Below are 13,392 nucleotides of genomic sequence, written 5' to 3' on the forward strand. Positions count from 1 at the left end.
GTTCCATGCCCTCCCAGCACCCCCCCCCCACAAGCACCCCCTTGGTAATGTGCACCGCCAGTACCCAAGAACCCCAATCCCCACCCGGTAAACGTGCACCACCACTTGCACCATCCCAGCTGCCCCCTGGCATCAGGTGGCGAAAAGTGTAGGGACACCCCTGGACATCACAATCTCAAGTTTCATCAATCATGGAGGCTCTTGACGGCCCTTGTAGCAGTAGGTATAGTTGCTACAATTTATTTCTTACCAATCAGATAGGCCGAATCCTTCCAGCAGACAAAAGCTTCCATTAACCATTTTGTGTGAACATATTTGGCTAAAGATAGCATTAAAGTTATTAATCGCCTAGTCAAATATTTACAATTCATGTTATTATCAACTTAATGTTTGCAGCTGTTTCCTATCTCTCTTCACTCAATATTTATTTATCAAAAACTAATAGCACTTATTAATTTATCTTTAACCAGGGTTCGGAAACACAAGCACGCATGACTCATCCGACTTTCTCAACTTTCAAAGTCAAAGTGTACATTAGAAAGATAATGGCACATATTATTATACAGGACTTATACAGTGCCAACAGTCTGCGCAGTGCATTACAATATAAGGAAGGCATTACAGTTGCAATACAATTCAAGACAAGATGGTTAGGAGGGTCCTGCCCATGAGAGCTACATATTAAACATATGACAGGGTGATGTGTCATTGTTTTAAAAAAAACTGGTCCGCTGTGCTTTATAACACATGCATGAGTGTGTTTTGCAGTAGGGCAGTCCATTTATTTTAAAAGGGCTGCCAATGCACCCAAATGCAGGTTTTAATGAACTTGCTGCATTTTCGTCTTTGCAAAGCACCATAATGCCCAGCTGTGCATTAGGGTATGCAAAAACCCATATGGGTTGTCGTGTACTGACTAGGTTTTATAAAACTTCTGAATGGTGAATGATGAAAATGTTGATGAGCTTCAGGTTATGGTTGACCATGAGTTCAACTCTAACCCAAGCTGTTCGCAATTTGCTGAACCAGCACATTATTTGGCCTGTTCATCCACCTGCTGAAATTTCATCTGTGTCCTAGCAATTAATAACGGTGTATGACCCACACAGCATCATTGGTTGACTGGTGGCTGAGCTTTGAAGTTATTATTGAAGTGTTTACGTTGTAAATCCTTTTGATGGGACTTTTACAGGCTTCATATTCCTAATTTGTAGATACATGTTGAGAACTGTATCCATTGTATTAAATGCAGAGATTTAGATTCGCCACTAGAGGCAGAGCAGCTTAGCTACTACAGTGACTCTAGCAATTAAATGGAAATTAAGGCAGAGAAAAAGCGCACAGTACTTTGTAGCTGTATTTGCAGAGGCAATGAAGTGACGGCTTCCCACAGTAAAGGCATGCAGGATGACAAACAGTTCACAGGCAGGAGGATATGCTCTTGAAACAGCAGCTCCAATCAACGGAGGGTATTCATAAACTGAAGCCATGACAACAAGAAAAAAAAGAACACACATGATCTTGTGAAATAAAAAGGTAACCATGTAATGTATAAAATCAAAGTGGCAACTCACAATTTTCCCACTTGGGACACTGCACATCAAGCTGGAGGTGGTTCTTCCATCTGCAGCCCACAAATCATTCCAAAGGATGTTGAAATGGTTTTCACATCTGCGGAATTGGACCTGCTACATAGATCTTGAAGCCTGCAGCATCCACAATTTCTTGGATGCACCACTGAAGGGATGGGATATACCTTTGACCTCCTGTCCAGGGGACAAGGTAACCCTTTAGACCCCCAACTGGCAACAGCTGGACTGCACACCTCTGGCCTGATGTCTCAAGAAAAAAATTGTGAGTTGCCACTAAGACGTTATACAATAAATAGTTACCGTATATACTCGAGTATAAGCCGAGATTTTCAGCCCATTTTTTTGGGTGAAAAGTGCCCCCCTCGGCTTATACTCGAGTCAGCGCCAGCGCGTCTTCTTACTTACCTCGCCGAGCGTCGCGTCACTGCTGCTCGGTGTGCGGCGCTCCGAGCGGGGTCATCTGGCAGTCTCCGGGTCCTAATTTAGGATTCATGCACAAGATCCATGTGCTCTTCTTTTTTTCTTGTTAACATTACGTCAGTGGACCTGCCTAAGCTTATAGCCCATCTCTGGGCATACATAAACCCTCTCCCATCACTCCCTTCCACCCATTTCTCCATTAGAAAAATACCTCACAACTCTTCACCTTTTAGTTAATAACCCTTTGTATATATGTATATGAGCAGTCGCAAGGAGCTCAGTGGGACACCTGCCACAGGGTCCTGCTTAGCTCCTGGCAACCAGTGATGTCACTGCTTACCAGGAGCTGAGTGAGATGACAGCCAGAGCATCCCAGGTTGCTAGGAGCTGGACAGGGAGATGTGTATGGCTCTTACGCATCTCCCCGCCCAGCTCTTAGCAACTTTGGAAGCTCTGGCGGAAAAGGTGGCAGCAAGCATATGTACAGTATATGTAATGAGCAGTAATGGCTGGCCCCATGTTCATAGAGTTTATAAATAAAAATGACACAATTTAAAGTTTAAAGACTATCTAAACTAAAGGAAAAAAACATAATATATTGCAGCTCACCAGTTTATAAATGTGAGCTTTATTGTCACTTTATTGTCACCTGGTGATCCTGCCAGTAATACATTTCCTCTACTAGGGTCACAAGTCTCCATAATTGTACTGTATCTATAAAGGAAAAGCATTGTCACCCTCGGACAGGGAAATTGGAGTACTGCAGAACACTTCATCCTCTTCTTGGTAACATGGGGGGGGGGGGATTTTCTGTGGTCCATAGAGAGAACGAGAAAGGCAAATAACATTGTTTTGAGATCTCAGATGTTAGTCCACAGGAAGGTACAATGACTGGATTTTTGGTAGGATAAAATGGAAATATTCTGTAATTGCAGAAAATGTACTAAACACCAAAGAAGAAAACAAATGCAGCCACCACCTCTAAGGACTGGTACTTTAATATATAACATTATATTTTTATTCTTCGGTTTAGGTATATTTTAACACACATTGATAAAATCACTTATCGTCAGATCACGTTGATATCTTGCACATTTATGTCTGTGTAAAGAAACAAATCAAAAAGTCTGTACATTGTCCTTGGGTATGGGGGAGCCAATGGAGTCATCGTCGAGTCTACAATGCCTTAACCCTGTTAAATATAACAAATCGGCTAATATTTGTTGGCGTCTGGCTGATCTAAAATAGGCAGTGAGTCATCAGTGATATAACTGATTTCAGGAGGGACATGTCATTTGAATGATTTACAGCTCTTAAGTGCTGGCGATGTTGTATTTCAGAAAACATCATGATATTGCAGCAACTGTCACTAACAATATGTCAAAGGCATAGATCAGCAGAGGACAGCTTTGAGAACTCCAACGTTCAAACTTGAGTGTGGTCTTCTAATTATTAGTTTTACTGGGAACATATAAAATGAGATTTGTTTTCTTGTTTATTTAAAGTGGATCTAGACTCAGACATTCTTATCCTTCAAACAGTGTAACAAGTCCACATTCACAGGGCTCTTCATTAAAGGGTGAAGGGTTTGGAGAAGGCAGGAGACATGAACAATCTAGGACAACATAGCTGACCTGGAAAGTGAGCTGAATTGGAGAATTGTTCCAAATCCACTATGTTGCCCTAGATTTTTAACTTCTTCTACTTTCTCCAAACTTGTTACCCTTTAGTGAATAGCCCCCTGAATGATATAGTAGCTACAGTGTGCATTATGACCTCAGAACTCAAACTAATGCCAAACTGATGTCATCGACACAAGCCCAAAGCCCGTCTACACAGGTCCTTATGGAGTTGTCTGGGCACTATCATACTATGTGTGTGCCTCTGTTCTACTCAGTGACGGAACTACCGCCGGTGCAGCCGGTGCGGATCATCCGTTCATCCGACACTCCCGGCGCAGAGATGGGGGACCCGCAGGCCGCCGGATACTGATCTCAACATCTGACACTCAGAAATGGGGGGGCCCGTCCCTGCGACGCGCTGAAATGGGGGGGGGGCGTCCGCCGGCCGGATAACGAGATGGTATGGGGCCCGCTGGCCGCTGTGAGGAGGGAGCAGCGGAGCAAGGAGGCACAGAAGATGGCCCTGCAGGCACATCATGGGGCAGCCATGGGGCCTCAGAAGCAGTGAGGACCCAGCAAACAGAACACACACAGGAAACAGCTGAAGACAGAAGACCAGCCAGAAGAGGTAAGGGTAAATAATTCATATTAAATAATTATTATTTGTAGCCTAATGTTGTATAAAGTACTGTTGCAGCATTGCAGAATGGCACCCTCTATAGAGGACTACAAATCTCAGCAGTACTTTATACAGAAATGCTATTGTTATATAAAGTATTGCTGGGATGTGTAGTTCTCTATAGCCTGTGCCATTCTGCATTGCTGTAAATATTAGGGATGCACCGATATATCGGCCGCCAAAACATATAGGGCGAAAATTGCCCTTTTGGCTAAATGCCGAAAGTGCAATTTGTCTGCCAATACAGCGGCGCATCCGTGCTTTCTTTTCTCCTCGCTGAGCGCTGCTCTGTGTCCCAGTGGGGTGGAGAGAAAGTGTGACAGCTGGCCGAGCGTTGCGGGTGGAGAGCGCTGTGTTTTTGGGGGTGTTTTTTTTTGGGGGGGGGGGGTTTCAAAATAAAATCTTGCACCAGGGCCCTATGTTCCTTAGGTCCGCCACTGGTTCTACTGTTTCTAATTGGGAATTATATATGATAAAGGTACATGACTGGGGTATTTCAGAGATAACCTGCCCTTCTAACAGCAACTTCTGTCCCTTCAACCCCATCTCCCCCAATTATCCCACCTGACAGAATACAATTGGAATTCAATTGGCTACAGCAGCCTTTATTAAGTAACACTTAATAAAGTGTCACTTAAACAATGAACAATAAAACAACCATACTAGGGTTTCAGGTCTGAGATAATAGCAAAACCCCAATCCCTGTGTCTGTAGCATCAGTTACCTATATTAGGCCCCCAGCAGCAATACACGGGGACAATATCTGTTCACCACAGGCACCCATTGATCGACAATACCCAGTAACAGTTGACCGTTCCACCTAGAGGACGCTGCACCAGATGGGACCGGTCAATAACACCAGCGGAAAACTGCCTTCAAGGAGCCCAAACCGCACACCCACTGCCATGATGTGCCTTCAGATGGTCCAACATCAAACTGTAGGGCAGGTGGGAGGGAAGCCCTCTCGATGTCTGTAACTCTCCAACTGGATTCCACTTTCACCTCCTCACAGACCATCACATGAGAGTCCTTCCCAAATACAACACGTCCACCCAAGCAGGTTAGTGACCAGACCTCTAAACTCTTCTAGAAATAATTTTTAATTCTGTGTGGTCTGGCTCCTGTCAATCCAGGAGGTAATTGGAAACCTCCCCAATGTGGACAAAATTATATTTTTGGAAGAGCGCAAACTTCTGGTGATTTTTTGACTGCTGTCTGTGCCTCCCTCCTTTTAAAAGTAGACTGAGGGACAGGAAGTGAAAAAAATCTCCCCAGTGGTGTCACAGATAGAAAGCTTACACTCTTTATTCAAAACTTAATGTTGGCTTTAAGTATAGGTCTGTTTTACTGTCGATCTAAACACTAACTGGATGACATTTACTTTATTACTTTATTATTGACATGTTTTGTTTTTTTTACCCTTTTGTTTACCTTTTTCATCTCAATGCTGCAGATCATTGGTTGACTAATGGCTGAGCCGCACACCATCATTGGTTACTATGACATTGGTGGCCCCACATTATCCTTGGTTGTTATGGTGCACCCGCCAGTGTCCTAGAAACTAAGATGCTGTACATCCCAGCTGCTAGCATCTTAGCAACCAATGCAACCACTTTTGATTGCTGGGACACACGTGGCCCTGGATTTGGTTTGCTTGGATGTTTGTCAAACCTGGATTTCAGTTCAGCGAATATCTAAGCGAACATAGGCCGCTTTGCTAATGACAAAAGTGGACAATGCATACTCAATGTGCATTGGCAAGGCCACCTGTAGCCACCATCAGTGGAACATATGACAACGCAGGAACAAAATTGGAAGACAGTTGTCACCCTATAACAGGAAGTCACCTTCATGCCAGGCTCACCAGGCTTTTAATAGAAGCTGCAGATTTAAAAAGATTTGAAAGCAACTTTTGACATGAGATTTTAGTGATTGGGTTCAGATGTTCTCTAAAATGACCGTGGTGTTATGTTATGGTGTCAATTTAGCTACCATTAGTGCTTCAGGGATTTAAAAAAAAAAACTGTACATCTTTTCCTAATCTGGATAATAGTGTCACTTTAAATGGCTAAAATGACTCTGCAGGCATCCGTTAAACCAGAAACATCCCCCTAAGTGAGCAATCACCGTTCTTTAATGCTCTCTTATTGTTCTCCCAGTTAGGAAAGAGAATAACATTTTTTTGTAGTGCTCTCACTCCCTCCATATAGCGGATCTCATTGTCAGATGAAATTGCCTTCCGTTCCCCCAGTGTTCATCTACTTCTCGCTAACAGTCTGCGACACAAATAACAAGCGTGCCTTGATTCAGCTGTGCTGGCAGACACAAACTTACTCCATCGCTTCGTTTACAGGAAGGCCTAACAAGAGGCACGGAATACTAACATTAGAGATGAGCTCTCATCCCCCCAGAACAGTCTGCTTGATACTTCATTTTTCTTTGAATACAGAAGTCAGCAAACACATGAACCTGTTTTTTTAAAAATAAGCTTGCTGGCGTTATTACCTAACAGACATGCATTTTACACTTTATTACTGATCAGGCTGGGCTTTATACAGCCAAAGCAGGCTCTGCGATAGCAGCAGGGAAGTCAGAGAAATGAAAGCACCGCAAGCTGGAAGGCATTTTCTCTTGAGATCACAAACTCTTAGGGCATATGCTCTTGGGATTGAATACTCTTAGACTATTTTCTCTTAGGATTGAATGTTCTTAGGGTATACTATTCTCCCTTCTGATCGAATTATTTTAGGCTATTTTCTCTTCGGATTGAATATTCTTAGGCTATTTTCTAATAGGATAGATATTTATGAATATAAGTTTGGGAGGTGCAGGTCAGAAGATCATAAAGCATTGCAGCCCCCTGCTCCACTCCCTGAGACTTTCTGGGGGGCCGGCTCAGTGACACCCCCTAGAGGGTCCACAAAAAGCTGCTGCACAAGGCAGCTGGAGCTCTTGTATACCATCAAGATAAAGCGTGTTTACCATCAAGAAAAAGCTCTTGTTTACATCAAACAACATAACCTTTGCCAAACTTTACTTCTAAAATGCCAATCCCAGATCCATTTTCTGTTCATTGCCTGGACTCTGCTGGAACTCATAGAGCCCAGGACTTTGCTAAGTACTTTTATTTTATTTCCTTTTTTTGTTTACTGTTATATTATTGGTCTCTCTTTTTATAACAGGTTTTTCTGGGGGGTTTTTCTACACCGTTTCTTTTATTAAAACTGATCTTTTAAAAATCGTTAAGCTTATCTCTATGCTCTAAATAAGAATTTAAAGTATCCTTGTTTCTGTGAAGAGTGCCACCTTATTGTAAAACCTGTCATATTCCTGTCTGAAGGGACAGTGGGAATCATAGGCATTTCTTAAGTTTTGAATGAGTACACCATTTGCTGGGAACACTGCATGTTTCCATTAAGACACGTGGTGGCAGCTATTATTCTGTGTAAAGGGTTCACTGCAGAGTTAACCAAATCCAGTGATGATTGCTTTCAGTCTGGTGGCCTTAGATTGTTGTCCCATAGCTGGGAAATCTCTGTGCAAGCTGATGCTCAGAGTGGTATTGTCACGTCTTAGTGACGGAATGGTAGAATTGAAACTGCGTATTGTCACATATTGGTCACAGTACAGTGTGATCGAACCTGCCGCTATCATCACAGTCAGCACATATGAATGCAGCACAATTATTTTTATATTGGCTGGACTAGCTCATTTTTAAAAATAAAAGTCTTGGGCAATAAAACCCAACTGCAGATAAAACATTTTTGGATGGATATGGAAAGAGCAAAGACCTTAAAGTCCTTGTCCACCTTTGCAGAGCTATTTTAAAAAAACATATGCCAGCAATGTACACCGAACATACATGAAGCAGGCATATGCAGTTGCTGTATATGAACACAGACATTTAAATTTTTTGTTCGCTTTCCTCTTTATATCCTCATGGAAATGGCCTCCTTTCTGCTTTTCAAACAACCTGAGTAAGTTATAGCTGAGCTCCTCTCACCCTCTTCTGCAAGGGGGTCACAGAGTCAAGTAAATACCTGATGGGGGTTCTGTCCCTTCCCCACACTATCCAAAAGGAAAAGCAAAAGAGTTTTTGCTGGAATTGGACTTTAACGTTGAACTTTCATCTAATGATCTAATGTATCACTCAAAAGAGATATCATCACTGTGCTGTAGATTGCCTGTGCAGAGAGAAGAGCTGTGGGAGGGGTATAGCAGGCCACACCCACTGCAGGCTGCATGCAACAAACTACAAGAGGGGGCGGAGAGAAGATCTGTGCATGGTGGGAGAGCAGCAGTGAGTGTTCTTTATTACAGAAAGCTCCAATGTCATAATAAATTACTGCACAGTTCTGGAAGAAATACACAAAGCTCACCAATGTTCAAGGAAGAGCACACAGGGCTCTTGTACGAGTACAATATTTGATTATCCCAAAGTTCAGCTTTAACCAATATGCATAGGCTGAGCTACAGATATGGTAACATTTATAACATTTATCTATAAACATTCAGAACATTTGTTTTTAGGATTCCTTAATGCCCTTTGAATTTAGAATAATGCCGACAACTTTTTTCTTTATAGCACAGGACTGTAGGAATTTATCAAAAACAGGCGAAACCACAAACTTATGGTAAACAATTATATAACAATAATTAGGTTAAGAAAAGGCAATTAAATCAACATCCATTATTCCTGAAATTTTACTCAAAGGTGTAATTAGACTCGAAGGCTGGAAAACAGAATAGACTGCTGAAGCTTTATTTTCCAAACGATAATTTTACGTTTATACTTCGCCATTACGTTTGACAACAGTGTTAAACATATTACCAGAATAACTCCGACATCAGCGCCTGAAGCACATGATGTTGGTTTATTGGCAGGTGAACACATTTTATTTCATGTATTTCTTGTTTGTTTGTCTTAAATGAGCTCTTTACAGCTGTCTGTTCCCGGCATAAACTTTCATATTATTTTTCCTCAAAGAAGAATTTGTTGTGTGGGAGATTGTGCATTATTGTTTTATAGTCTGTACCGCAGTGAAATTGATTTACGCCGGAAATCACAGTTTGATTTCTCTAGAATGAATATTCATTTGTCGCTTGATGTAAAAGTCTTGTTGGAAAAAGTTAATCCTGTTTTAAAGAAATATAAACAAATTTTCGCTATTTGGAGCAACCATTTTGTAAGAAGGGGGCCGATGTCCATTTTTAGCTGGAGCATTGCAGAGTTAGAAACAGTAAAAGAGACGTAACTGGAACTCTTATGAAGAGTTCATCCAGGCTGTGATGATATTAAGGTATTTTGACTGTGGAAATAGTGAGGGAGAGGTTCTGAACAAAATGCCACCCTCATTTTCCCCAAAATTTACAAGCCGGTAACAAAAAACGGTCAGATTAAAATCTCATCTCTATGCTAGGTTGCCATGGAAGGTGACACATGTGACAAAACACAGTCCAAGCTGGAAGGAAAGCAGAGATGATATAAACCTCAACTTGCCAGGGTCTTTAAAGCACTTCCGATGAGGCCCTGTCATAAATTGTCAAGTATTTAATAATCTGGAGAGCAGTTTAAGGAATACACATCTGTGAGTCTGGGATATCGACCTTTAGCTCCAACTCTTAACTTCTATTCATATTATATGACTCCAACTGTAATTGTTATCGTTATTATTAATAATATTATTATTCAGGATGTATATATTGCCAACAGTTAGTGCAGCACTTTATGACCTATGGGGAGACAGTACAATTACAATACCATACAAAAGGATTAGAAGTTCCCTGCTTGTGAGCACTTATAATCTACAAGGAGGAGCAAGTGATACAGAAGGTAAAAACTGTGAGGGATGAGCTGATTGAAGGAGTAGATATTCAGTTTTTAGAGGAAGTGGAATAGGCTTCCCTGAATTGGTGAGTTTTCAGGGATTGCCTAAAGGCAGACAGATTAGGAGGAAGTTATCTTCTGAAAAAGTGGCTACACTAATGTAGAAGAGGATACCACTCAGTTAGATACCAAACACACTGATATTACAAAGTCCAGAAGGCTAATAAAACACATTAATCCTCCTAGGAGAAAGACACGTCATAGACCTGTCTAACAAATTATAATTTAATAATTTCATTCTCCTAAACATTATGCTGGTTTTCGGGTTATGAAACCTTGCCATATGGAGAATATGGAAATATAAATATACATCAAATATTTGCCATTATAGATTTTATTTCTGTACACTAACCCATGCATGCTCAGCATAACAGATGTGTTGTAGGTGTGCGCATGCACACCTTCAACACACCCATCAGACCAATTAAAATGGTGGAATAATCATTGTCATCTGCAAAATCAATGGTGGAATTAAAATGGTGGAATTGCAATTACCATCTGCAACACCACCTCTATTAACAAGAAAGCTCTTGTTTAACAATCAGACCTATTAAAGATTACTGAGAGCCATGTTAAGAGGGCCAGTGACTCCTGCAATGTCAGACTGGACCTAACCTTCCAGTGATCCGAACCCTGCACTGCACCTAGACTCCAATTATAGCAGAACTTCAGCTTTATTATTATATACTTATGTTGGCCCAACGTGGCACAATGTAAGTATATGCACTGATCAACCATAACATCATGATCACTGAGAGGGGAAGTGAATAACATTGATTATTATCTGGTTACAATGGCACCTTCCTCAGTGAATACTAGGCGTTCTCTGATTGGACTAGGGACTGTGATGTCACATCCCCAAAAAACAGAGGTAAACCAAAAATGGTAAAGATAATTGGATGAAAAAAACAATTACCTTACACTTGCAGCATGTTGGCCTAGGCAAGGTTGACGTCGCTGGGTCCTCTCCTGGCATCTTGCTTACACTTTCTATCTGCACTAAATTACATGCAATGGTGAGACATCTGGTGGTTGCTAAACTGCATATGAACATTTATCATAACATATGTGAACAAATCTGTTTTAAACTTACAACATAAAATTATTTTTTTAGCCAAATAATTTTCCTTTTCATATTGAGCAGCGACCTTCCTCAAACATCATCTCATTCTGTAGTATCTATATTAGTTCCAGGTAAATGTTTTAGCAGCTGGAGCCTCTAAGATAACTTGCTCTACAGAGAAAAGCATTACCAATTTACTTAGTTCCTTTTTAGTATGAGAAATGAAAACTATGCCAACTCTTCAAAGACAAGTAGAAACCTTTCATTTCCTTAAGCATGTACTGAAAGACCCAAGTCTGGAAATGATGTGGGAAGATTCTATTACAACTTGTAGATGAGGAACTTGCATTCATCTTTTTTTGACCTGTCAAGATGAGAGTTTCATTAATGGGACTTTTCTTCACCATCCTTACTTTCAGTTGGTAGTCGTGTGAGATAATGCAGAATTTCTTAAGTTGACTTTATAATGTTTTTTGGTCAGTTGTGATAATTATTGTAGCACTACAAGTCTACAAACTGCAAAAGACAATGTCTTCTGATGATCCCCCCACCTGGTGTACTCAACTATACATTGTACCTTGTCATCTTTCCACTGGCGACTGGGTATTGGATTGTGTGAGAGTTTACCCAGGTAGATGACATTACTGTCCTCCAGCACATGACAGTGTTTGGGCTTGGCTATTGGCTCTTGAGTGCCAATTATTGTCACATGGGAAGGTCACATGCTTTGCCTTACCTGGAAGTCTAGCTTCAACTGAGCAACAAAGCAAGTACTCTTAGCTGAAAGCAACTCGGATCGATAGGAATACTTTCCTGTGGTGGGTGCTTGAATTGGCAAAGTGATGGTGTCATAGGGTGGACCTTGAGCGGGACAGCAGTCATGTGGTACAAGCTTCAATATACTATTCCAGTAGAATCTGCTGTACGGCCAACTTCTGTTTGTATGGGCTCATATTGGAGCAAGGACTTGTTCTCAGTGGCAAGCACCTAGCTCATTGCTGCCCTGGGCCGTGGAGGAGTGTGTTCTCCTTGTATAACATATTTATTTTTACAAATAAACATTTAATACTGGGTACATAGGTGACACTAAGTTTGAACCGAATGGTGTGTTTTCTAATGAGAAACACCAGCACTGCCTGCATACTTGTAGACATCCTGTGTATGATTGACTAAACCAGATGGGTCCTGTTTCTGCTAATATAGAGCGAGTCATCAATTAGTCTCTGTATTCTTATCTCTCCTGCTATTCAGTTCTGTTTTCTGACAGCACAGTTTTTTAGCCTTTAAGCAGGGTGTTTTGTTTGTGGCTGACCACCTGCTGGCTACATGTAAATATTAAATAGTCGTATTAAACATTTATCAATAATCGAATTATAAAGTTTTAATACTTTACATAATAAATAAATACATACATACATACGCTACATTTAAAAAAAACACAACATATTAACATTTTTTCTGACCTTTAACCTGTCCCTGCCTATGGGTCATTGATGTCTAGATGCCCATGTCAAATTTGCCACATTTAACATTGGTTAACTTGATTATAACTCTATGTCTATTTCTTCATCCAAATAATCATTACTTTTTTGAGCATATATAAGGCATTCATTTGGTACTTTGTTTTAATAAATAAATAAATAAATACTCTTCTCAGATCTTTTAGTAAAAGCTGACAAAAGGACACAAATTAAATAAATATATACAGTACATTTATCAGCTCATAATATTTTTTCTTTACTTTTTTGATAATTTTTTAATTAACAGATTGTATATGTCGTTAACAGCCGCAGCCTATTGACTGCGTCTGTTAAAGTGCCTCTCTCTGTGCGAGGCACAGTGACAGTTCAGTTGGCCAGTGCCGACTTGTTTGTAAACACAGCCATGTGATAACTATGATTGGCTGTCATGTAATGGTCACATGATTGTGAATCATGCTGATTGGCTCCCAATCCTTGTATCTGACAGCATAGCTGTCAAATACGGGGCTGTCACAGGACTAGCAGTGGGCACGGGAGGCAGTGACACAGTATTGTAGGGGTTGCAGACAGAAAGGCGGTAAAGGAAGTCTATTCCCCCAAAAAAGGATACTGGGACATGTTGGAATTTTCCAATTTTTTATATATATA

The sequence above is a fragment of the Nanorana parkeri genome, unplaced genomic scaffold, assembly GCF_000935625.1.
Source record: "Nanorana parkeri isolate BGI_ZX_2015 unplaced genomic scaffold, ASM93562v1 scaffold721, whole genome shotgun sequence".
Classification (NCBI taxonomy): Eukaryota; Metazoa; Chordata; class Amphibia; order Anura; family Dicroglossidae; genus Nanorana; species Nanorana parkeri.